At 38.9% G+C, this 26,459-nt stretch overlaps 1 long non-coding RNA gene across 2 annotated transcripts in view; it reads right to left on the bottom strand.

Annotated features, from left to right (window-relative positions):
* The window catches only part of LOC132391644 (uncharacterized), a 33,759-nt gene extending 7,371 nt beyond the window's left edge, over positions 1-26,388 (bottom strand). Inside the window, exon 1 of one of the 2 annotated variants that reach the window (XR_009511288.1) lies at positions 24,625-26,388. This is a non-coding gene — a long non-coding RNA (uncharacterized LOC132391644). The remainder of the gene's footprint in view (positions 1-24,624) is intronic. The other variant, XR_009511287.1, reaches the window with a different exon arrangement.
* Between the last annotated feature and the right edge of the window lie 71 nt (positions 26,389-26,459).

The raw sequence follows: 26,459 nt of genomic DNA, 5'->3' as shown, positions 1-26,459 counted from the left end.
AGTCTCAACCATATTGTTAATATGGCTATCAGGTTTGACAAACAATGGAAATATGTAATCAGCCAAATCTCTGGGAACAATATTATCTTATGTAGCAGCTTACAGGCACACTTGGTTGATGTGCAGACATTACTAAATATCGTACAGAAAATATTGTCAAAACCTGATTTACACATGAGCTAAATTACCAAACGGGTTTTGATGGCTTCTACAAGTTTTCTGTTCATATTTTTGATACAGTGATAGTAGAAAGACAAGAAAATCTGCAGATGCTGGAATTGCTGCGATAGTTGAAATTATTACAAATATAATAAATACATTATAAAATAAGGGATTTCATTAGTAAGTTAATCTTTTCTGATGAGTTTAATAAAACTAACATTTTCTTTTACATCTTTATACTTAAAGATTTTTTTATCTGTAAATAATTTATTGATGCCCTGGGTGATTTGATAACATCAGAAAATCATGCCTCATTTGCAGTCTTGGATAGTTACTGATTTCGTGGAATGAATGGTAAATCTAATTGTTTTTGAGGTGGTAGTACATTACATTTTAGAGCAAGAGCTAGACAAATCTTAAAAGTGCTTTTTGTCAACCACAGTTACAGCATCAAAAACAATCAATTGCAACTATCTGTATGAGAATCTTTTTGTATGAAAACAGCTGAAAGCAGCAATTTGGACAAGTCAGTGCTGAACTGTGCAGCCTAGTTCACTAGTACAAGTAATTTCAATCCAAACTTTATGATTTTTGTACTACTCCTATGTATACTTTTTTAAAACTGAAGTAGTTCTGGATATCACTACAGAACTGAAGTTAAAAAGATTGTGCTTTCCAAACTGTATCTGATAATAGTTTTAAAATTTAAAACATTGAAACATAATTGAGCAATGGCTGAACTTCTTAACATTGTTCTTTATTCATTTAATGTGAGTAAATTTGACTATGGTGTGAAAAAAGAATAATATTAAAATAAAGGAAGTTACTCAGCCCATCATACTTTTGATGGTTTTTTGAAAGACACACATTATTAATCCTACTCCAACATTCTTTACCTGAAGCCCAAGAAATATTTTCACTTAAAGTAGCTAATTTCTTTCTCAAAGTTATTATTGCATCTGTTTATACCAGCTTTGCAGATAGTGAACTGCAATAACCCGTTGCTTACAAAAAAAGTTTGTGATCTGTCCTGTGCTATCTTTAATCTATGCATTCACATACTTTAGCTACTGACCCTCCTGACAGTGGGTAGCATCCCATGTTATTGCAAACATTCTGTCAAATCTCCACTAATCTTCTCTGCTTGAAGGGGAATGCCAGTCTCTGTCTCCCCAAATAACTGAAGATTTATATCTCTTGTACCACTTTAATAGTTCTCAGCTATACATTTTCTAAAATATTGACATTTCTCAGTCTTAAAATTGTATGCACTACACTGAGTATTTTTTCAATTTTACCAGAATGTTTTTGTTTCTGTTCTCTGTTCCCAAACTATGAAACTAATGCTTTAAACAAATTTCTTGACTTAACTTGATACTTCAGTTTCCAAAAATGGAATAACACATTGGCAGGCATAATAACCAGAATGATGTCAGATTCAGACCCTAGTATGTGCTAAGATGGCTGATCTCTATTGTTGGGGCATAGTTGATCAACAAGTACCTCCAGTGTCCCGGACTAGAAATGGGAGAAGATTGCTGCGTAACTACACAGCATCCACACCAGGACCACCAGACTCAAAAACAGTGACTTTCCCCAAACAGTATGGCTGATCAACACCTCCACTCACTAACCCACCCCTCCACACCCAACAGCCTCGCTACTTTATCAGTTCCTGTCAAAGTCGCGTTATGCATCATATTGAGAGGAAGAAGCCTGCTCAGCCCAACACTACATGGCATTTATATCCCAAAGATCAAAGGACAATTCTATATTTACAATGTATCTGCCATGCTCCTTTTGAACTACATTTAACTTCCACAACATTTTAAATTTAATCTACAGTTCATATTCAGATCTGAAGATTCATTGCTGAAGTTAATGTTTTGTTATACACCCGAAGTCCTAAATATGCTCTAACAGATCCTCCTCTTAGCCCTCTTGGACAAAAATAAATTTGCACCAGAAAGGCCAGCCTTAAGGAGAATCTACTTAAATAGAGCAGCAGAAATGCTCTGACTCAGAATCCACCCAATTACTTTACGTGCATCTACAGCTACCTTATAATTCCAAATGGCTACCTACAAGATGCTAAGCAAAGAGATAGTTCCAGAAATTTGAAAGGTCTTTAGAAATGCAGCTTCATTATTCATATGCCTGTTGCCTCCTTCCCTGCTGGCCGATTTCACTTTAAGCACATTCTTTATTTTCATCCCTTCATGTTAACTAAAACTCTCTATCCAGGAGCACCAGCAAGGTAAATGTATCAGGCTCACAGCCCTTTCATCAATGTACAGGAGGGGTGGGGTGGTCTCTATTTGAATGACTGCAAAGACCTCTCTCCAGTGGCACCCACTTCAGAAATGTCCGGTTGGTTGATTGATTGCTTGCTTGTCCAACTGCTGGAAGAACCCTGTTCATTTATATTCACTCACCATTCATGCTGAGGCTGATTGCCTTCAGATGCCATGTACAATTTCTTCTCTTTCTCGGTCTGATATGCCATCAAAGTTGTGGAACCTGATGCTTTGAATGTACCTTGGATACCTTCCCATCTATTTTCCCCAATATCTTTTCTATCCTATGCTGTACAACTAATCATTTACCTTCAGCAACTAGCCTTCATTACAGACTGCCATTACTATTACACTTTAACATGATGTTCACAGCTTTCTGTCACGCTCTCTCAGTGTCCTCTGCCTTCGAGTTTGCTGTGGTTCTGCTTCCATCAGCTGTGGTCAGGTCTGGTGCAGCTAGCTGGTGTTCATCACCAAGATTCTCTACAATGGCACCATTACTGGGTGCACTTGATGTCCCTCTCTGTGGGAGCAACAAGAATGTGAGTCGTATGCTTTTACCTGAGTCCAGTATTGCCACTGGCTACCTCTCCGAGTCTGCACTCAGACACGTGGCATTAGTCAAAAGTACCATCTGTAGTCCTATCCATCTGGGAGCAAATCTTGCATTTTCAGGCAGTGCCCTTCTCATAACTTAGTCACCTGGCTGTGAGAGAACTATTGCTTTTCCCTCTGGCTCTCTCTGTTCAGCAATGAGCAACTGGCATTTGTGGTTTCTTTTTGTACACGTAATTTCTGGTGCTTCTTGTCCTTCTGTTGCCCTTGTCACACTGATGTCTGTCCACTCTGCTCCTTACTATCCCCTTTCTGGTGAGACTTCACCGTAATCAGCAGCACTACTTCTAACATCTCTTGCCTGCACTTGGACCCTACCCTTAGGACCACCAAACGTGATTCCCACACATTGCCCTGTCTCTCCTCCCTGACTGGGGCTGCTATCTCTCTGTGGGCCATGTTACCTCCTTTGCAGGTCACACATGTTTGCTCTCCCTGTCTTGTCCATGGTATTTCTCCTTTACCTGAGTCTATTAAAGCACTCGCCTTACTCAATGAGTCTATTCCCAGGATAGTACCTTCATTGTTTGGACATGCCCTAAAATCTACAGGAACCTGCACTCCCTCAATCTTAAGTACCTGGGGCAGACTTCTCTCCGTCCTCAATGGTTCACCTCCTGCTCTGTTAATGTAAATCGCCTGTCCAGTCGTGGGTGGATCATTTATCAATACTGATGATCCTGCATCCATTGACAGTTCACCTTGCTGTCCTCTTGTGTATATCTGCGGATGACCACCACAGCCAATAGAGATGGTCATCAGCCATTTGTCTGACCTCACCAGCTCTATAATCTGGTCAGCAGTCAAATTGGAATGAGAAGGTGTTGCTGCAGATTCTGCCTGGTTTGGTGGGTGGTTTTCAGAATTTGCTCACTTTTTAGGACATTACTTCCAACAATAGCAGCTGTAACAAATCATCACTTTACCCTCCCACATCTGTGCCAGCAGTTCCTTGCAACGTGCCCCGGCTGCCGGCACACAAAGCAAGTTCTCTTTAATGACATGGCACCCACATTCATGATTTCTCTTCCCCCCTCTCCTTTAATCCATCTCACAGGCCCATGAAACTATCGCAGAGTAGATCGATCCCACCGCTATCCCCAAATCTAAAAATTCTTGGTGGGCTGAGCTCAGGCCTTCCTTCAGCATTTTCAGGAAGACTAGGTTATCCCTCCCTAGATTACCCAACCCTGAATACTCATCATACACTCGATATTTATGTTCTGCATAATCTGGGGCAGTCTCATCAGCTCTCTGAACCACTGACATTATTGATCTCCAGTTACTGTGTTCTCCCCCCAAGTCACTGCCTCACTTCCCCTTTAAAGAAGCGATGTCTCTTTTCATTGTTGGTGTTACCTGTAGTTGCCCACGTACCATCCTGCATCATACTGTCCCACATTTTCCTTGAGCACTTCGCTTTTACTAACACCTGGATATTTTTAGGATGCATCTGGTGAATTTCAACCACTTCTTCAAGCTTGCGCCAGAATTTTGAAATCCCACATGTGACTTTAAGTAAGGGCAACTCTGACAAAATGCTCTGACTCTCCCCAGGAGTGAATGGCTTATGAATTGTTGTAATCAAGGTCAAGGGGTGGCTTGGGTCACCTGATGTTGCCTGATCTCATTAAGTGCCATCCTGACAGATATATCTGGGTCAAACCTCTCCCTCAAATACCTCCATACTAATTCCCACAGTATGCAAAATGTAAATGAAGGACACAAGTTAAACAGTTCATAAATAAAACTGCAGAGTATGTATTCTGCAGTCTGCCATTTCTGTGCATCTGAACTCATAATGCCAGTTGTATTCCTTTGCATTTAAAACTGTTACACCAAGGTTACAGATGTATTGTTAAAACAAACACTCACAAACATGTCTGCCAAAATGCAGCTCCTGGAATGAGTATACACACACTCCACTGGCATCAGTAACCACCCTTTGCAACTGGTTGCACCGCCTCTTACATAGGCACACATGCACACACACTCACAGTACTTTTATATCTACAGTTCAACTCTCCACCGTGTTCGTGATACCTCACGATCCCGTAGCCACTGACCTGAGCAGGTCCAAGTGTGAGTGCTAATTTAAAAACATACTCACCAACTTAGACTGCTGAGATCGCTGGCCACACGATGGGTCACAAGAAGGTAACCCTTGACGAGGCCCCAAACATTGTAAATGAGAATAAAGTCACTGGAGAGAGACAGCCAGTAGATAGGTAGTTTTTTTATTTGACAAAAGGAGGCACAACAGGCATCATATTGAGACCCTTTTGGAAGAAGAGGCCTACTCAATCCAACATTACATTGCCACTTTATATATGTAACCCTCTCACTATGGCTCGTAACAAACTTAGCCCATTACCTAACTCTGGCTAACAGTCACATGACTCAGCATTGCATGGGTGGCAGTATAAAGGCCATCTTCAATAAGTAACTCATGTCTAGGGTTGGTAAGATTCAGTTTCAACTAAACAGAAAAGTTAAGGGAACAGAAATTGTGGTGAATACTGTGTAAATGCTTCCCCATGCAAAGTTATCATTTGCCAGGAAATAACAGACCTTACACCATCATAAAATTAAAGTGGAAATATACTTACAGATATTTCTCCTTTAATAAAGCAGTCGATGGGTAAAAAAACAAAAAAGGTTGAGTACAGTTAAATCAGTCTAAATATGCACATAAACATTGGAGCTCATTTCTGGAATAGTCAGATGCTTCGCTTTGATTAGTCGTGCGCTGAACCCACATTCTGTGTGACAGACACCAGCGACAGTTCTAACTTCCCTCAAAGACTATTTCAAACAATCTGGCTAACTTAGGAATATTGGCTCTTCTTCCTTGAAACCATTTGTCTACACAAAGCAGTTCTTACAGTGGGGTGACTCCTTCAGGCAGGATTCTGTGAGCATCTTCGCTTTTGCTCTGCTCCACACCTCCTCCTCTTCCAGCACCTCTCAACCAAAAGCCCAAAACCAGACTACAGAAATCTAATCCTGCCTAGCTTTCTCAAATGTTCCATTGCATCCCACTGGATAGAACTATTACCAATGTTACAAAGACAAACCTAATTGGCTGACACAACATTCCTAAGTGGAGCAAACAGTTCCTTATCTTAGCAAAAGCCAAAATACTGGTCTATGGAGCTTAATCAACAGAACACACTGTGTACTGCAGAAAAGCTGTTAAAATAAAATACCTCACAGCATAGCAGTAGAAATACAATAAAACATGTTCATAACCAGGGCATTACATGTACTAAAGATCAAAGGACAATTCTAAATTTAGAATGTATCTATAATGTTCCCTTTCAATTGCAAGTACATTTCACATCTTCTTTGAACCCACAATCTAGTTTTGCTGTATTATGGCTTAATTTCTGTCTTCTCTATAGAGAAGTTTGTTTATAGGGGAGATTTAAAAAAATTGATCCTGAGTGGGGTCACCTGTCCCCTTGATGTTGAACCTGGCTCCTAATCAACTATCTGCCCTTACTAGGCTTGATCATTCAAACCTGCAACAATCCTATCATCATAACCAGGTCTGATTTTCTCTCCGGCTGACCTTAACCATGGTCCAGTTTTGACTGCTCAGTATCCAGCCCGAACAGCCTATCCCAATATTCTCTTTACCCCTCCATATAGTTCAATAGATTTCTTCATTAATTCCAGAAGAGCACAAGGAATAGCCTTTGTAGTGTGCAGTATGTAATACATGTTCTATTACACATGATGTTTTCAGCCTTGTGCGTGACAGAATTTTGATAATAATCTGGAGCAGTCAAGTACCTTTGCAGCGATACTTCTGACATGAAGCATTCATGTCCCATTTTCTGAATATGCTGTCTGACCTGCTGAGTGCTTCTAGAAATTTTTGTTTTTATTTCTGATTTTTTTTATTAATGCCTTTTTATTATTATTTACATCAGCTAGCCTGCAGGAAAATATATCATATTAATCAAATTAAGGGATTCAGTAAACACAAGAAATCTAAATGAAGTATGCTTCATCAGATACCAAAATTGTGATCATTAGCAGATTTTTCATTTAGTTTTCCTTCCATATGTCTGTGGTTTGATCAGAAACTGGAGTAAATTAGTTAATTCCCAAAGAAGAATGGGGATTCAATGTCAAAAACAAGCCAGAACATCATGGTGCAATATCATTAGAATGATTTCTTAAAGCAGCTAATCAAACCATGCTGTTGCCAAACCAAGCATGGAATCACAAGGCTCAAGGTCATGAATGTCTAGCAGCAGCTTAGGTTAACTGGAATTAACACTGTTACCATTGCCCTTTGTGGTGTACTGCAGGACACTAACAGGTGCAGAGGCATCTGTGATAACACTGATATTTTGTCGATTAAGTTTCAGGCAACAATATGCCTTTTGTTGAAGGATCTTCTGTGTTGATTTCAGAGTGAAATCAAACACAAAAGGGTCAAATTGTAAGGTCTTCATCTCCTGATAAAATTTTGGTCTTCTAGGTATATGGAAAAAAAATCAAAGACATTATGGATTAACTGCAATGAATGGAACCTGCAATTTAGGGATTAGCATCAGTCTCTTTAAGGTCAGGTGCACATTTAGGAAGGAAAATCTTTGTTAATGCAAAATAAAAAAGTACAGTGGTCATTCCTTCAATTTAATATACATATTGCTAATAGCCCCATAGGGAAACTGACAATGCTCATATCTATTTTCTAAAGGCCTGCTGCTCCAGCTTAATTCCTATGTTTATTTTACTATGTGGAACTAGGTGAACCCAGATATTAAAAGCATACAGTACAACATTCCGGTTCTAATCAGCAGCATGTCAGAATCCCTATTGAAGGTTATCACACTCACTACATGGAAGAGCAGAGGAAGGACATCAGAACTTGGCAACACACATCACTGCTGAATGTGATTGACAAGGTCCTGTCCAGTCATTGCCAAACAGGTCAAATATGTTCCGGGACAAAACCTAACAGGAAAATCTGACAGAGCTTGGAAATACCATTTCCTACATGCTATACAAGTGGACAATTACCTGGTCACTGGCCAGCCAGCTTGGACAAGGAGGCTCTTCAAACTGTATCTCTCTCTCCCCCTCTCCCTCTCTCACACACACCCCCTTCCAAAATGGGCTTAGGGAGGGAATTAACAAATGAAAACAACAGACCTACACAGATATCAGTACCACACTCCAAATTGATGGGTGGGAAACAGAAAGTTACCTCATCAAATCTGAAGTCAGGCAAGGTTGCCTATTGTCTTACCTGGCTTTTGCGCAGTATAGAACCTTTTTCCAATCCATCACAAGAATGTATGCAAAAGGTGGGTAACAATGCCAGTCAGTGGGATGCCCTGATCCAGCCACTTTATACATGGATGCTTCCACTTAGACCTATGGTTGGCTTAAAGATGAATCAAAATTTGCAACCAGTCTGAGCTGGTCTCAGGAGCAAAACTAACCCACAGGAAGAGAAAATTGTGTTCTTCAGCAGCTGGCATGATTGATGTCCTGCTTCTTTCACCATCAAATCTGAATACATGAAGATGCTGGAAATCTAGTTTGGAGGATCTGGTACATGTGGCAAGATTTGGTTTGAGAGGATAGCCAAAGTTAAACAAAAACTGGGAGTGTGGGAGCAGTGCTCTGTCACAAAGACTGGCAAGAATCTGATCAGCAGACTTTCAGTGTTGGTGTACATGGTGTAGGTATGGCACACACTATTTCTGAACTTCTAGAGAATGAGAAAGAAAGCCTAACTTATGGCTCTGTGTGTGTGTGTGTGCGTGTGTGTATATACCTACTAAAGACATTGCCTTTGATGCATGTGGGAAATCAGTCCCTTGTAATGCTCATTTTTCCTTCTCCTCACCCTCCCTCTTCTGAGTTGCCCAACTCTGCATGGTGTCCCTTATTCTCCCATAATTCTACACCACAAGGTCATAAGACATAGGATCAGAACTAAGCCATTCAGCCCATCAAGTATGCTCCGCAATTCCATCATGGCTGATTTATTATCCCCATTCTACTCCCTTCTCCCCATCACTTTTGATGCCTAATCAAGAACCTAGCGAACTCCACACTAAATATACCCAATGACTTGGGCTCTACAGCCATCTGTTACAATGTCCACAGCCACCTGAGGTACATATTCATCATCAACTGGCTAAAGAAATTCCTCTTCATCTCTGTTCTGTAGAGATGTGTTTCTATTCTGAAACTGTGCTCTTTGGTCCTAGACTTCTCCACTACAGGAAACATCCTCTACACATTCACTCTATCGAGGCCTTTCAATATTCAATACGTTTCAATGAGATCCCTCTCACTCAAGTACAGGCCGAGAGCAATTAAGGCTCCTCATAAGTTAACCCTTTCATTCCCAAGATAATTCTCACAAACATCCTATGGACTTCCTCCGACGCCGGCATATCCTTTATTAGATAAGGGGTGACAATAATTCAAGTGCAGTCTAGTTAATGCCTTATAAAGCCTCAGCATTAGATCCTTGCTTTTATTTTGTAGTTCTCTCCAAATTACTCAACAGCCAACCAGAAAAGGCCCCCTTTATTCCTACTCTTTGTCTCCTGTCAGTCAGCCAATCTTCTATCCATGTTAGTGTCTTTCCTGTAATACCATGGACTCTTATCTCATCAAGCATCCCCAAATGTGGCACCTTGTCAAAGATCTTCTGAAAATCCAGCTCAACATCTACCAACTCTCCTTTGCCTATACTACCTGTTATTTCCTGAAAGAATCCCAACTGGTTTGTCAGGCAAGATTTCCACTTAAGGAAACCTTGTTAACTTCCACCTATTTTCACATGCATCCAAGTACCCTGAAAACTCATCCTTAACAATGGACTCCAACATCTTCCTAATAATTGAGGTCAAGCTAACTGGCCTGTAATTTGCTGTCTTTTCCCTCCCTCCCTCCCTCCCTCCCTTCTTAAAGACTGGAATGACATTTGCAAGTTGCCAGTTGTCTGGAACAACTCCAGAATCTAATGATTATTGAAAGATTACTACTAATGCCTCTACAATCTCAGCTACCTCTTTCAGAGCCCTGGGGTGTATTCAATTTGGTTCAAGTGACTTATGTGCCTTGGAAAGCTTTTCAGCTTCCCAAGCAACCTCCCCTTAGTAATATCAACTACACTCACTTCTATCCCCTGATGCTCTTGAATATCTGGCATACTGTTGGTATCTTCCACAGTATAGACTAATGCAAAATAGTAAGCTAAGTTCATCTGCTATTTCTTTGTCCCCCATTACACAAGTTCAGTGTCTTTCTCCAGTTATCCATAGTCCACACTCAACTCTCTTTTACTCTTTGTGTAATATCTCTAAAAATTTTTTGGTGTTCTCTTTTAGATTATTGTCTAGCTTACCTTCACAGTTCATCTTTTCTCTCCATTTGTTTTTTTAGTTGCCTTTTGTTGGTTTTTAAAAGCTTTGCACTTCTCTAATTTCCCACTTTTTTTTTGCTACATTATATGCCCGCTCGTTTGCTTTAATGTCCTCTTTTACTTCCTTTGTCAGGCACAGTTGTTTCATCCTCCTTCTAGAATGCTCTTTTTGGGCTGTATCTATCTGGTGCCTTCTAAGTTGCTCCCAGAATTTCCAGCCATTTCTGATCTGCCATCATCCCTGCTAGTGACCCTTCCAATTAGCTTTGATCAGCTCCTCTCTCATACCTCTGTAATTCCCTTCACTTCATTGTAATACTGATAACATCTAATTTTAGCTTCTCTCTCTCTCGAACTGCAGGGTGAATTTTATCATGTTATGATCACTGCCCCTGAAGGGTTTAAAGTTCAAGTTAAATTTATTATCAAAGTACATATGCTACCCTGAGATTCATTTTCTTGTGGGCATTCACAGCAAATACAAAGAAACACAATAGAATCAGTGAAAAACTGCACACAAGATGGATAAATTGCCAATGTGCAAAAGACAACAAATTGTATAAGTACAAAAAGAAATAATAATAAATAAATAAGCAATAAATATCAAGAACATGAGATAAAAATGTTTGAAAGTGAGTCCATAGGTTGTGAGAACAGCTCAGTTTTGGGGTGAGTGTGATGGTTGAGGGGTAATAACTGTTCCTGAACCTGATGGTGTGGGTTCTGAGACTCCTACACCTCTGTCCTGATGGTAGCAATGAGGAGAGAGCATGACCGAGATGGTGAGGGTACATGATGATGGATGCTGCTTTCCTGTGACATTGCTCCTAGTAGATTTGCCCAATGGTGGGGAGGACTTTACCCATGATGGACTGGACTATATGCACTGTTTTTGTAGGTTTCCCCATTCAAAGGTATTGATGTTTCCACACCAGGCCATGATGCAACCAGTCAATATACTCTCTACCATGTATCTACAGAAATTTATCAATGCTTTGGACAACATGCTGAATCTTTGTAAACTTCCAAGAAAGTAGGGGCACTGCCATGCTTTCTTTGTAATGGCACTAATTGCTGGACCCAGGACAGATCTTCCAAAATGATAACGCCTCTACCTTAAGCTCCCTAAGTACATATCTTATGCAAAACAGGTTGGCTTAAGTTTAGAGAACAGAGCACTTTCCTAAGTTCTAGAACAATGGTTGTTATAAATTCCATAAGCTGTGATAGAGTTTGCATGTAAAAACAGTATATGAGCGCAACCAATGAGAGTCAATCAGCAACTGAATGGAAATATTGAATATTGATTAAACCTTGTTCTGCTTTGTGGGTCTGGGATGCTTCCTACTGTTTCACACTTGGTCTGTGCAAGTTTAAAAAATACTGCAATATTGAGTTTCAGTTTGCCAACACTGTTGATATCAAAATCATCCATTCTGAAACCTTCAAGTTGCACAAGTGTAGCACATGCTGCTTTCTTTACAATAAGGCTTTTGATGTTTGCCTTGCTGTAAATTGCTCATGCACACAGATACATTTCAGTCAAAATCAGCAAATCACAGCATCTATATATGCAGTTTGCAACCACATTTCCTGGCTTACTCTCACTCTTTTGATATAGCAGCACCTGACACAACTATTTATTAGCTGGCAAAGTTGACATTTTCCTGGTCTTTCATGATTCATTATGCTCAGTTAAAATGCACTTACACACTAAATCACTCAAAGAGCTATATTTGTATTTTTAAATTGTTTTTTCAGTAGCAATAGAGGCATTTTGTTAACTTCACAGGATCTAAATTTATGACACTGGACCTCACAGTAACCCACCCATAAATGAATTCTTGCACCTAACTAAATCTGATCTTGTAGACTGTTTATAAAGCCACATGCTCCTGAAGTAGGTTGTGCCACTGTATCAGATTGCAGTCTGACACCTGTCCTATGTTGTATATAGAAGTTAAAAAAACACAAAATAGATTCCAATCACACTGAATTTAGATCTATGTGATCCTCAGCTGCTTTAAAAACTCTGGTTTTCTACAACAACCACTTTCAAGAAGTGTAACACAGAACAACAATTATCTTTTCATCTACATACTTTTTGGGTCAATGAATGTATCCAAAAATTGAAATGAACTTCTTCATATGCTTATAAAGCAGTAAATTCATAGCAACACACACAAAACACTGGAGAAACTCAGCATATCAGGCTGCATCTATGGAAAAGAGTAAACGGATGAGTTTCAGGCCAAGACCCCTCTTCAGAACTGAGAAGGATGAGGGAAAATGCAAGAATAAAAAGGCGGGAGAAGGAAGACACTAGTTGGAAGGTGACAGCTGAAGCCAGGTGAGTGGGAAAATGAAGGGCTGGAGAAGAAAGAATCTGATTGGAGAGGAGAGTGGACAATAGGAGACAGGGAAGGAGGAGGGGACCCAGGGAAACTAATAGGCAGGGGGGAAAAGTGTAAGATCAGCGTAGAGAATAGAGGAAGGGGGCAGAGATAGATTTTGTTCACCAGGAGAAATCAATATTCATGCCTTCAGTTTGGAGGGTACCCACACTGAGTTGCTCCTCCATCCTGAGACTGGCCTCATCTTGACACATGAATCAGTGTGTCAGAATGAGAATGGGAATTAAAATGTTCGGCAATCGGGAAGTCCCATTTGTTGCAGGTAGTGTGGAGATGCTCGATGAAGTGGTCCCCCAATTTACCATGGGTCATAGCAATGTAGAGGAGGTCACATGTGAAGTGTTGCCTCACCTGGGATGACTGTTTTGGGCCCTGAATGGAGGTGAGGGAGGAGGTGCATGGGCAGGTGTAGCACTTGGGCCGCTTGCAGGGTTAAGTGCCTGGACGGAGATTAGTGGGGAGGGAAAAATAGACAAGGGATTCATGGAGGGAGCGATCTCTGCAGAAAGCAGGGAGGTGGGAGGTAAAGATATGTTTAGTGTTAAGATCCCTTTAGAGATGATGGAAGTTGTGCAGATAACATGTTGGATGCAGAAGCTGATGGAGTGGTAGTAAGGACAAGAGGGACTCTATCACTATTACAGCGGCAGGAAGATGGCTAAACAGGGATGTACAGGAATAGTGATAGCTGGAAAGCTTAAAGAAGATGTGCATTCTTGGTCTGCTTTGAAGAATAATGGATTAACAAATTATGGAAATATCAATTTAATTTTTTTAAATAAACTATCCTCCAATATTCAAAAATCCTTCAAAAGGGTAAACAGGTTATTTTATTCAAACTCAATGATGCAACAATAGTCTTCTTATTGCAGGCAAATTTGTATTTTTTAAAATATTCCTATACTTGGAAATATAAAATTAACATTTCATATATTCTTAATTTTCAAAACTTTGATAAGCAACAATATATTAAAGGGTCTAAGAGTGTAATAATTCAACTATTTTCAGTTGTTGGCATCGAGACATTAAGCCACTTTCATTGTAACTTCTCAAGTTTCTCCCTTAAGCTTGTATAGCCCGATTGAATTTCAGCATATTATTATTTATTTCATTATTTTTTCTCACTACTCCTGTGGCATCTTAAAGTAATAACTTGCTCAGAATTATAATCTTTACTTTTACTGACAATTTGCAGCTAGAGTTGAATTGGTTCAGCTTGCTTCCATAAAAATCCCTTATATCCAGTGATGATGACAGTCATCTGATCAAATAGCATCAATTTAATTTGCAGTGGTCAAACCCATATGGCAGCCAATCCAAAATATAGTTCTTTTTTTAAAGCTTCTTTGAATTAGCATTTCTTATATGGGATGGTATCCAATCCAGAAATAACAACTGAGGAATGTTAGAAGTTCTTCTGAGTTGCACTGAGCAACAGTTTTGTTTGATTATAATAATATTGCGTTAATATTTTGATTAACAATTTTATTAGCCTAGATGCAATTCATCATAAATGAAAACTCATACATCCAAGTGCTAAAAATAGCTCTCTTAACTAAAAAAATGAACAAAATTTATAAACCTCGTTTTCTTATTATACCTTAAGTGTTGCTTCATACACTTCAGAAACTTGTAAAATTGCCTGTTGTTTTTTCAGATGAGCAGTACGTTAACTCAATAATGTTAGAGAAGGCAATGTTATATACATTCTTGAACAAATATTACTTAAACAGTTCTATCTCTGAATTTTGTCCAATGACTCAACATGGCATAAGACTTGGAAGTGAAATTACAGGTGGTAGTATTTCTGTAAGCCTACTGTCCTTGTTCTTCCATATTACTAAGTCATAAATTTGGAATGAGCTATCAAAGAAGGCACATTGATAAGTTGTTGCAGTGTAATTTGTAGACGATGCACACTAAAAGGTTGGTGTGTTGTGGCAGAGGCATTATATAATGGTAGCCAATGAGAAGCCAATCAAATAGGCTTCCATCTCCTCAATGCCTGTTGGAAACCATACTTCTTGCTTGTCTCTGGCCATCAGCAATCAAAATCAGAATCAGAACCTGGTTTATTATCATCGGCATGTCACGTGAAATTTGTTAACTTAGCAGCAGCAGTACAATGCAATACATAACCTAGCACAGAGAGAGAGAGAGAGAGAGAGAGAAAATAATAAATAAAACATAATAATAAATAACCAAGTAAATCAATTACGTATATTGAATAGATTATGAGAAAATGTGCGAAAACAGAAATACTGTATATTAAAAAAATTGAAGTAGTGTCCAAAGCTTCAAAGTCCATTTAGGAATCGGATGGCAGAGGGGAAGAAGCTTTTCCTGAATCGCCGAGTGTGTGCCTTCAGGTTTCTGTATCTCCTACCTGATGGTAACATTGAGAAAAGTGCATGCCCTCAGTGCTGGAGGTCTTTAATAATGGACACTGGCTTTTTGAGACACTGCTTCCTAAAGATGTCTTGGGTACTTTGTAGGCTAGTGCCCAAAATGGAGCTGACTAGACTTACAACCTTCTGCAGCTTCTTTTGGTCCTGTGCAGTAATCCCTCCATACCAGACAGAATGCTCTCCACGGTACAACTATAAAAGTTTTTGAGCATATTTGTTGACATGCCAGATCACTTCAAACTCATGTATAGCTGCTGTCTTGCCTTCTTTATGACTACATCAATATGTTGGGACCAGGTTAGATCCTCAGAGATCTTGACACCCAGCAACTTAAAGCTGCTCATTCTCTTCATTTCTGATCCCTCCATGAGGATTGGTATGTGTTTCTTCGATTTACCCTTCCTGAAGTCCACAATTAGCTCTTCTGGCTTACTGACATTGAGTGCCAGGTTGTTGCTATGGCAACATTTCATTAGTTGGCCTATCTCACTCCTGTATACCCTCTCGCCACCACCTGAGATTCTACCAAGAATGGCTGTATCATCAGCAAATCTATAGATGGTATTTGGGCTATGCCTAGCAACACAATCATGTGTATACAGAGAGTAGAGCAGTGGGCTAAGCACACAACCCTGAGGTGTGCCAGAGTTGATCGTCAGCAAAGAGTATATGTTATCACCAATACACACAGATGGTGGTCTTCCGGTTAGGAAGTCAAGGATCCAATTACAGAGGGAGGTACAGAGACCCAGGTTCTGCAACTTCACAATCAGGATTGTGGGAATGATGGTATTAAATACTGAGCTATAGTTGATGAACAGCATCCTGATGTAGGTGTTCGTGTTGTTTAGGACAATGTCATTAGCCAGGTAAAGCAGAGGTGTTGCTGACATTGCTCCCATTCAGCCAAGTTGATAATAGTTTACCTCATTCTTCACCTGCAGTCTTGTAGATATTGGAGGGATATGAAGAGAAGAAGTGAATTGTAATTACTGCCATGATTTCTTTGCTCTATTCAATTATTCAGATGATATTCGGTTGCCTCTGGAATTAATTATGTTCAATTTGGCCTTCTGAAGTAGTTTGGATAACATGGTTTGGGTCCAATGCTTTATGTTTCTTAACAAAGTATTTATAATTTCTTTTCCCACATTTCCCTTTTACTATTTCATGAAGCATTTTTTAAAGAAATTTTGCTCTTTGTTATGTTGGTAGAAGCACTAAAATTGTCTCCTTTTAATGAAAGAGACTGTTGTTTTGAGCTATGAAAGGAAATTGTTATTAATTTTCTATTATTTTTATTTCTAGCTAGAGAATCCTGGGATTTTACACTTCAAAACATTTCTCTGACTTGAAGTCCATACTTCAGAGTTATATATGACAATAATTTTCTGCATAACCTTTACCTAGTGGATTTAGAAAGTTAAATATTGTGCTGAAAGGTATTCCTCTATCTGCTACGAGTGAAGGTCAGAATGTTCATTGCTGATAATGGCTGTTTTAAAGCGCTCATGTTATGAAATTGTGCCATGAGGTTCTGGAACTCCAAAACAATTTTTTCTTCTTCTAGGATCAAGAATATTTTCATCGTAAATTGCATTCATCAAATTTACCAGGACTTCCTGATTTCATTTAAATAATATTATTTGTCTATGCATATTGTTATCACTAGCATTTATTTTCTAATACTAACAGTCCATGAACTGAATGGATTACTGGATTATTTCAGGGTGCAGAAAACATAGTACATGAGGTTACAGATTATCAGTTACAGATTATAGGATATTGCCACTGTCATTTATCGCCCTTGACCCAGGAATACCAGTTTTGAATTGCAAGGTGCATTCTGAACCTTTCCCATAAAGCACAGTAATAGTGCAACACAATAAAGAGCGAATCTGTTTATTATCATCTAGCCTTTATAAACAAACTCTGTGCAGTGGTCATTTTTATCAGTTCTGATATAAAGAGATACTGTACATCTGTGATAGAAATTGTCTATTATTGGTTCTCACACAACCACCCACAGACCCAATCTGCAAGTTATAGGGTTTATGATTGACCAGCTGAGTTCCACAAACCACTCTCAATCTACAAATTGACTGAAAAATCTGGAAGATGAATAAAGTGGGAAAATAATTTTCCAGATCAGTATGTTGAGCAACTAGGGTACAGGCCATTTTCCAATAAGAAAGGGTTAATCGATGATATGGTAGCTAAGGGAACAATGATCATGATATGATAATTTTACATAATCCTGCAGGTTATTTAGTTCAACCTGAACCTAGGGTCATGGATCAGGGTAAGGTAAACTGCAAAGATGTGATATATCTGTAAACTCTGACAGATTGGCAAACTACATTTAAAGAAGTGAAAGTAAACAAACAATGATGAACTTTTAAAGAATGATGGTTTATAAATAAAATATACTCTCAGTGGTCACTTTATAGGCACCTCCTGTACTTAATAAAGTGGCCACTGAGTGAATATTTATTGTCTTCCGCTGCTGTAGCACATCCACTTCAAAATTCAACATGCTGAGCATTTAGAGATGCTCCAGCTCACCATTGTTGTAACGAGTGGCTATTTCATTTACTGTAACCTTCTTGTCAGCTTCAACTAGTCTGGCCATTCTCCTCTGACCTCTCCCATTAACAAGGCATTTCATTGATGCTTTTTTCCGTTTTCGCATCATTGTCTGTAAACTCTACAGACTGTTGTGAGTGAACACCCCAGGAGATCTGAGTTTCTAAGACACTCAAACCAACCAGTCTGGCAGCAACAATCATTCAAGGTCATATGCTGAACAACAACACATCCTCACGGCCCTGTCTGAACACAGTACTTTTATGTATTGAGTTGCTGCCACATGATTGGCTTATTAGATATCTGCATTAACAAGCAGGTGTACAGGTGTACCTAATAAATTGGCTACTGAGTGTATTTTTGGAAGTCAACAAGTAAATTAGGAAAAATGGTCCAGTCTTTTCTGTTCAAGTTAAGGATAGTTTTAGATCAAAGAAATAGCCAGATAATGTTGCTTTAAAAATTCAATAAGCTTGATGATTAAACAATTTCAGAATTCAAAGCTATTTGAATTGGAGTTGGGTTATTATTGTCACATGTACCAAGATAAATTGAAAAGCTTGTCTTGCACGTGGCTCAGAAATCAAAACATTACACAATTCATCAGGATAGAACAAGATTAGACAATAATAGAATGCAGAATAAAGTGTAACAGCAACACAGAAAGTGCAGTGCAGGTAAACAAGGTGTAAGATAGGGTGGTACAATAATGTAGTAGTTAGTACAACACTTCACAGTATAGGCAAGCTGGGTTCAATTCTGCCACCACCTGTAACAAACTTTTACGTTCTACCTGTGACCATGTGGGTGCTCTGGTTTCCTCCCACAGTCTAAAAATATACCAGTTGGTAGCTTAATTGATCATTGTAAATAATCCTGTGATTAGGTACCAAATCCAGGGATTGCTGGGCAACAAGGCTCGAAGGACCAGAAGGGCTTATTCTGCACTGTATCTCAATAAATAAATAAATAGATCATGAGGAACTGAAAAGGAAAATTAAAACAAATTAACAACAAACTAAAAAATTGTGCAAGGACATTTACAGATATAGAAAAGATAAGTCTAATAATATAAGGGTAGAATGGGAGAAATTACATTGAGAATATAGAAATGGCAGAAGAATTAAGCAAATATTTTGAGTTTTTCTGACACTGTGAAAACAAAACTACAGACAAAATATTCTGACATCAGTAATAAGGGAGACATGAAACTTAATACTAAGTCCCTACAAAATAATAATAGGACTGGGTAAAGGCCGTATGTATTCATGAAAAGAAAACTGCATTTGGCAAACTTGCTTTTGAGCATGTAGGTAGCAGATAAGGGCAACCCAGTGAATGTGTTGTGCGCAGGCTTTCAGGCAGCTTTCTATAAGATGCTAAAAGAGATATTTGAACAGAATTAAAGTACTTATATTTAGAATAATATATTGCATAGATTGAAAATATAAAGTATAAATTAACAGGTCATTTTCATTGTTGGGCGGTAACTAATGCAATGCTGCTGGAGCCCCAAATATCTACAATCCATATAATAAACTTGGATGAAGGGATCAAACATTCCCTACCTAAATTTGCTAATGATGCAAAGCTAGATTGATGGGTAGGGTGTGAGGAGGATGCAAAGAGGCTGACATGCAATATACACTGATCACATGAATGGGCAAAATCATGGCAGATGGAATTTCATACAAAAAAAAGTGAGGTCATCCTCTTTACTTAAAAAAAGGCATTGTATTTTTAAATGGCTAGAGATTAAAAGGTGCTGGTGTTCTAAGGAATCTGGTTGTCCTTGTGGATGAATCGCTGAAAATGCAGATATTTCATTTGATTATATTAGCAAGATGCATGTTGCTCTCTCATTGTGAAAGGATGTAATTAGAAGTACAGATATCTTAAATCCATTTAGACTGCATCAAAGTTTCACTAGATTAATTCCTCTGATGGCACATATGAGGACAGATTCCCTTGAGAGTTTTGAAGAATGTGAGGTGATCTTACCGAAGTGTACCATATTCCCACAGGCTTTGGGTGTGCTATCTTATTTTTTTTTTAAAAAGGTGATGGTCATCCAGGCCTAAGACATGAAGAATTTTTTCCCGAGGATTCGAAAAGCTCATACTGTGTATTCAGAAGAAAGAGATCAATGTTGAGATATGGTATTAATGGCATTTAAGTCAAAGATCAGCCATGATCTTATTGAATGGCATAACAGGCAGAAGATGAGAGATTTACTGCTGTATCTTTTCTTTTGGATGTTGGTCTCACTAAAACTCTTGCAATTGTGGTTAATCTTAGAAGAGTTGCAATTCATCAACCAGAGGAAAGATTCATGGTATTCACAAGTTTTCTTGCCCATGTTTCAGCTAATGACATTAACTGAAACATAATATGGGAAAATGAAAGCTTATTCACTTGGGTAGCAGTATAAATGATTAAACTGTGAGAGACTATTAAACATTGATGTACAGAGGGACTTGATTCGGGTGGTTCATGATGTGCAGAAATTTAACTTGCAAATACTACATGCAATTAGGAAGGCAAATTGCATGCCTGCCTTTTTCACAGGGGGTCCAAGTACAAGATTCAGGAAACTGGGAAGTAGAAAATTCTAAAAAGCAGAAAATGTTGAAAATGTGAGATTTGTGGAGATATAGTTAATGTTTTTGATCTCTTTTTTTTCCAACAGTAAAATATACTCCCCTTGAAAGCAGCACAGCATGGATTCACTAAATTGATCTGTGAAATGGGCAGTGGGCGTGGGGACTGGGAATTAGCTTATGCTAGCTGAAGTTTAGAAGAGGTGATCTTCTTGAAATATTTCACATTCTGAGACTGAATAGGATGGATGCCAAAAGCTAGTTCTTCTGGCTAGATGGTGATGAAAGGGTGTACAGGAGCAAAATAATACAGCTATTAAGTGGTGTCACAGCAACAACCTTGAACTCAACATGAGCAAGACCTAAGAGCTGATGTGGACTTCTTAAAGGGTAAGACAAAGGAACACAAACCAATCCTCACAGAGGGATTAGAAGTGGAGCGAGTGAGCAATTTCAAGTTCCTGGGTGTCAATATCTCCAAGACCTAACCTGGATGCAACATGTTGTTGATGCAGCTATAAAGAAGGCAAGACATCAGCTATATTTCATTTTGAGTTTGAGGAGATTTGGTTTGTCAACTAAAACACTCAAAAATTTCTACAAATGCACCATGCATCTGCATCATGGTCCAGTACGGGTGAGGGGACTACTACAAAATAAGTTGCTGACACTTGTAAAATTAGTTAGCTCCCTCGTGGGTACCAGCCTCTGTAGTATCCAACATATCTTCAAGAGGCGGTGCTTTAGGAAGGCAGCATCTATCATTAAGGATTCCCACCACCCAAAACATGCCCTCTTTTCATTGTTACTGTTGGGAAGGAGATACAGAAGCTGAAGGCACATACTCAGATATTCAAGAGCAGCTTCTTCCCCTCTGTCATCCGACTTCTAAATGGGCATTGCACTGTTTTTTTGCACTACCTATTTTAACTTATTTAGTAGATGTTACAGTATATTTACACACAAACACACACACGATGTAACTCAGTTTTTTTCTCTTTATTATGTATTTCAACGTACTGCCGCTATAAAGTTAACAAATTTCACCACATATGCCAGTGATATTAAATCTGATTTTCATTCCCTGATTCCAATTTATGGGGGAAAGTTTCAGAACAAACATTCAGCCATTTAGAATTGATATGAAAGTAGCTGTGAATATTTCAACCCCAGAGTGCCTCAGATGCACAGCAGTCTTCTTTAATATAATTTCTATGCAATACATTTTCAGAACATTTTCATCATTCCTTTCTTTGTAACAGAAATTAAACCTTTTTGCATATATTTAAAGCAGAGGTTGATACGTTCTTGATTAGTAAAGGCATCAGAGGTTACAGGGAGAAGGCAGGAGTATGAGGTTGAGAGGGAAAATAAATCAGCCATGATCGAATGGTAGAGCAGACTTGACAGGCCAAAAGACCTAATTCTGCTCCGTTGTCTTATGTATTTTTTTCTATTTCATGCTACATGAATGAACATTTGCATCACCAAAGGAGATCATTTTCTCTTTGGATGTTTGTATGAGTCTGCAATCCAACATCACTTGCCCATTATACATCTTCCTTTTTTATTGTGCTCATTTTTATTGCAGTAATAATTCAAGGAATTGAAAAGCTTAACATTTTAATCAATTATAATTAGTTAATCAATTTGGCTAAGTGTGAGAAGACTTTTGAAAGTTGTTTTAGTATTATCACTCCCCCCATTGTCAAACCTATTCCACTCTACTACAATGCAGGGATGAAGCATTTGGTTTCCAAATGCAATGAGATCGCAAAATATTTCCTACTCAGACGTCTTAAATAATGTAGGCTATAAAATACAAGTTGGTTGAGAATCAGAAATAAAATCAAAAACATCTGCTAGCAGGACAGGCAACAATAAAATCCCAAAGGCATTGAAAATGCACAACTCTCACTTTTGCATCTGCAATTGCTATACTCATTGTTAACGTTAGGAATTTTGAACACTACTGAAAGAAATTGTTTAGTCTAATGTAGTCTAATGATGCTTCAAGAGCACTTTACCTCTCTTTCCATCCATATATTTCTCAGCCAATAGCTTTCCAAACAGAGTTTCATTAACTCACCCCATCTGCTGGATACACTTGAATTACATCAGTCACAGCCAGTGTGTCTGAGTTAGCAAACACTGTGGTAAACTTCTTGCTTGGTTTTCCCTTCATGGTTTTAAACCGAGCTTGGCTCAAACACCACTTGTTTGTATTTTCCCTTCCCATTTCAGACCATTCTTTTAAGTCTTCTTAATTATAAATGAAATAAATGTTTTGTTGTGTTTCCTGTAATAGAGCCACCAAGTAACTGTAAGCCATTGTACTTTTAAGTGTTGGTGATGTTATCCACTTTGGATCTTGCCTTGCATGTGAGTCATGAATAGAAACAAACTGCAGTCAAATTATGAACACATGTCTATCAGAAATGTATTTGTGGTGTCGTGCATTACACTGAAATCTGCTGGTGGCTTCAAAATCCTATCCCCATCAAATGCAAACTTACTCATCCACAACAACCCTGTAACACAAATAAATTGTATATTGATAAAGAATCATATTTAATGTATTACTAGTGAGATCACAAGAAAAAAACATGGAACTTAATTGTTGTCTTGATTGGAACACTATTCTGCACTATCTTTTCACTTACCCATTTTGGCTCCCAATCATGTCTGATTTTCAATCTTATTCCTCCATGGTTTAATCTTTTCTCATATCTAACTTTTATCATTCCAATCAACTTATAAAAACTAGACCTTTCTAACAAGTCTGTGCATTGTCGTCTTCCTTTGCCTTATCATTCGAAGGCCAGCTATTCATATCTAACCTTGAAACCATGATCATTTCCCCCTAATCTTATGTTCTTCTCTTTGGCAAGTCTTTTGGTCACCCCTTTACTATCTCTTTTGTTGACTGCATTAATTTGAACAAATTCATACTTCAGTGAAGTACCTGCTTACAAAAAAAATAATATAATTCATATATTTCACATTAAACATTTTATTAAATTTATATGCTAACTTCAATTAAAATCAAGGTAATTTCTATTTTAATGTTCAACCTGGGCTGACATTAAAATAATAGAAAAAAAATTAGTGTAGGGACTCAAAACACACAATTTTCTTTCTACATCACATTTTAATCTTTTTTTCCTTATTACTGAAGCCCTAGATCCTCCAGACACTAATTTAAGGTAATCTTGAATGCAGTCCCTATTATGTTTATTCCCTATTATATGGAATGAATGCACTGCCTTTGCATTCTTATGTAAAAACATTTATTTATCGGTCAGATGCCATTTAACTCATCAGTCACATACCTTTTTTACACCCCAGTAGTTTGCATCCCATATCCCTTTGAAATACCCTTTCATTTTTGTAATGCACCTAAATTGAGGGTAAAGTTACAGTAGCCAGTATTTTGAATGCGAGAAAAAAAAAGTCCAGCCGAAGCTCACACGTAGTCACAGAGAGACCATGCAAACTACACTCAGAGAAATCAGGAGCAAATCCAGGAGTAATGAGGCAGCAGCGCCAACCACTGTGCTGAATCATTTCTTCCTTTCTCTGCACCCGCCAAATATCTGAATGCATTACCCGATGCCAAATTATATTTAATTTATCCTACTTATATTAAGTTTGTTGGCTGTTAAAAATTACTCTACTCAACTCAATATAATTTAAGTTGAAATAATGAAGAAAGTGACTGTAACCAGAGATTTCCTGCCAAAAATCCCACCAGCAAGGTTTCTTTACCACAAATACTTCATTCCTTCCACAAATATTACTGAGCTCTGAATACGAAATCTGAACATGATTTAAATATTCCTGGTATATCGAACACAAACTCTACACCCTTTATTAAAACTCAAACAAATTCAAACACAAACAAGAGAATGGGACTTGTTGGGTTACTCTTACATTCAGGGCAGATGGGCCAAATGCCCTATTTCTGTGCTGCAATTAATCTATGATTCTGAATCTTGCATCTTTATCCCGATTCTTGTTGCAATCAAAGATTGAAAACTTTGCTTCCATTTACCAAGTCATGATTATTTTAAATGCATTAACAGCTTTAATTATATTAATATAATTAAGGGAACACATAGCACAGAAACTCACCTCCTCCATGCTAGATAATGCTCAAACACATCCGGCATCCTTTATCCAAAATTCCAAATTTCAAAATTTTTTGAGTGTTGACTCCTCATAAATGGATAATTCCACAAGATGCTGAAGAAGGGCCTTGGCCCGTAACGTCAACTGTTTATTTATTTCCATAGATGCTGCCTGACCTGCTGAATTTTTCCAGCATTTTATGCCTGTTGCTTTGGATTTCTCTGCTGTTTTGTAATCAACAGATGTTTCATCACCACAATTTTTAAAAGAAAATAGTGCCATGCATTTTGTGCAACCAGATTTTCTTGTGTTAAGGCGATGGGAAGGTTCCCAGGTGATGTGCAGGTCTCGGAGCATCACAGAAGTGACCTCACATATGTAATGAACAGAAGATAATGAAAAATACCTTATAAAGTGAAAAGTGAAGATCTTGACATGTGTTGGAAGAGTGGATTTGTCAACATTGGAGTGAATATGACTTAATGGTATGGTGTTCATAAAATAAAGAAAGATCTATCACCATGATCTGAAAATTTAAGGTAAGTGCAAATATTTCAAAATCCAAAACACTTCAAGTCCCTTATCCCCATAATAATAGGCATCCGTTAGTCTCGTGAGACCATGGATTTGCGCCTTGGAAAGTTTCCAGGCCGTAGGCCTTGGTAGGGTTGTATGGGAGACCGGCAGTTGCCCAAGCTGCAAGCCTTCCCCTCTCCACACCACTGATGTTGTCCAAGGGAAGGGCACTAGAACCCATGCAGCTTGGCACCAGTGTCATCACAGAGCAATGTGCTGTTAAGTGCCTTGCTCAAGGACACAACACGCTGCCTCAGCTGAGGCTCAAACCAGTGACCTTCAGATCACTAGCCTGATGCCTTATCCACTAGGCCACGTGCCAACGCTCATATCCCCATATCAGCACAATATATCACTTTGTTTTTCTCATCTACATGTCTGCCCAAATACCTTTCAAACATTGTAATTTTACCTGCCTTCACCACCTACTCTGACAACTCATTCTAAATGTTTACCACACTTTGTACGAAAAATATTTTACCCTTCAAATCTCCCTTACTTTTCTCTTCTCTCATCTTAAATCTGCAACCTCTAGTTCGACTCAGCAAGCCTGGGGAAAAATCAGACTATCCTATCTGCATCCTTCATAAACATATAAATCTCTATAAGTTCATCTCCCCGCCTCCTACATCCCAGTGAAAATAAAGCATCCTCCGCTCTCCTATTCCAGGTAACACCCTGGTGAATCTCTACTGCACTCTCGATAGTTACCAAGTCCTCCCTGCAATGTAGCGAACAGTACACAGCACTCTAAATATTGTACAGTGTAATTCAAAGAAAAACAATCCCATATATACTTGATTAAATTCCTGATTGACCCGTCACTTTCTCGACCAACTCCTGCCGCAATGTTTCACCTTAAGTCTGCGCAGGCGCCACTACTTTTGCATCCTGGGATTTGTAGTTTGTTACGAGATCACTTATAAACTCCTCGGATGGATTTCTGAAAGTTGAACGTGTGGTGTTGAAGTGACATTAAAACGCCCGTGAACGTGCTGCACATCGTGTTTTAAAGGACTGCTTGAACAGCGCCCCTGAGGGGCGGCCGGACTGCAGGTCGGGTGGGTGCGGTGGATGCCGCTGGGGCGGCTCGCGCAGTCTCCGGCCGCCGGCGCGTGTAACGGCTGCTCGGCGAGCACGAGGCGCCGCCGCGGTTCTCCAGCAGGAGGAGAGCGGCCCGACGCGGCGAGCCGCTCCACCCACCTCCCCGCAGGGGCAGGGCAGGGCGGGGCGGGACGGGACGTTCAGCCCGGGACTTCCTC

This window comes from Hypanus sabinus, chromosome 3, assembly GCF_030144855.1.
Source record: "Hypanus sabinus isolate sHypSab1 chromosome 3, sHypSab1.hap1, whole genome shotgun sequence".
Lineage (NCBI taxonomy): Eukaryota > Metazoa > Chordata > Chondrichthyes > Myliobatiformes > Dasyatidae > Hypanus > Hypanus sabinus.
This window is presented reverse-complemented; position numbering and strand designations above follow the sequence as displayed.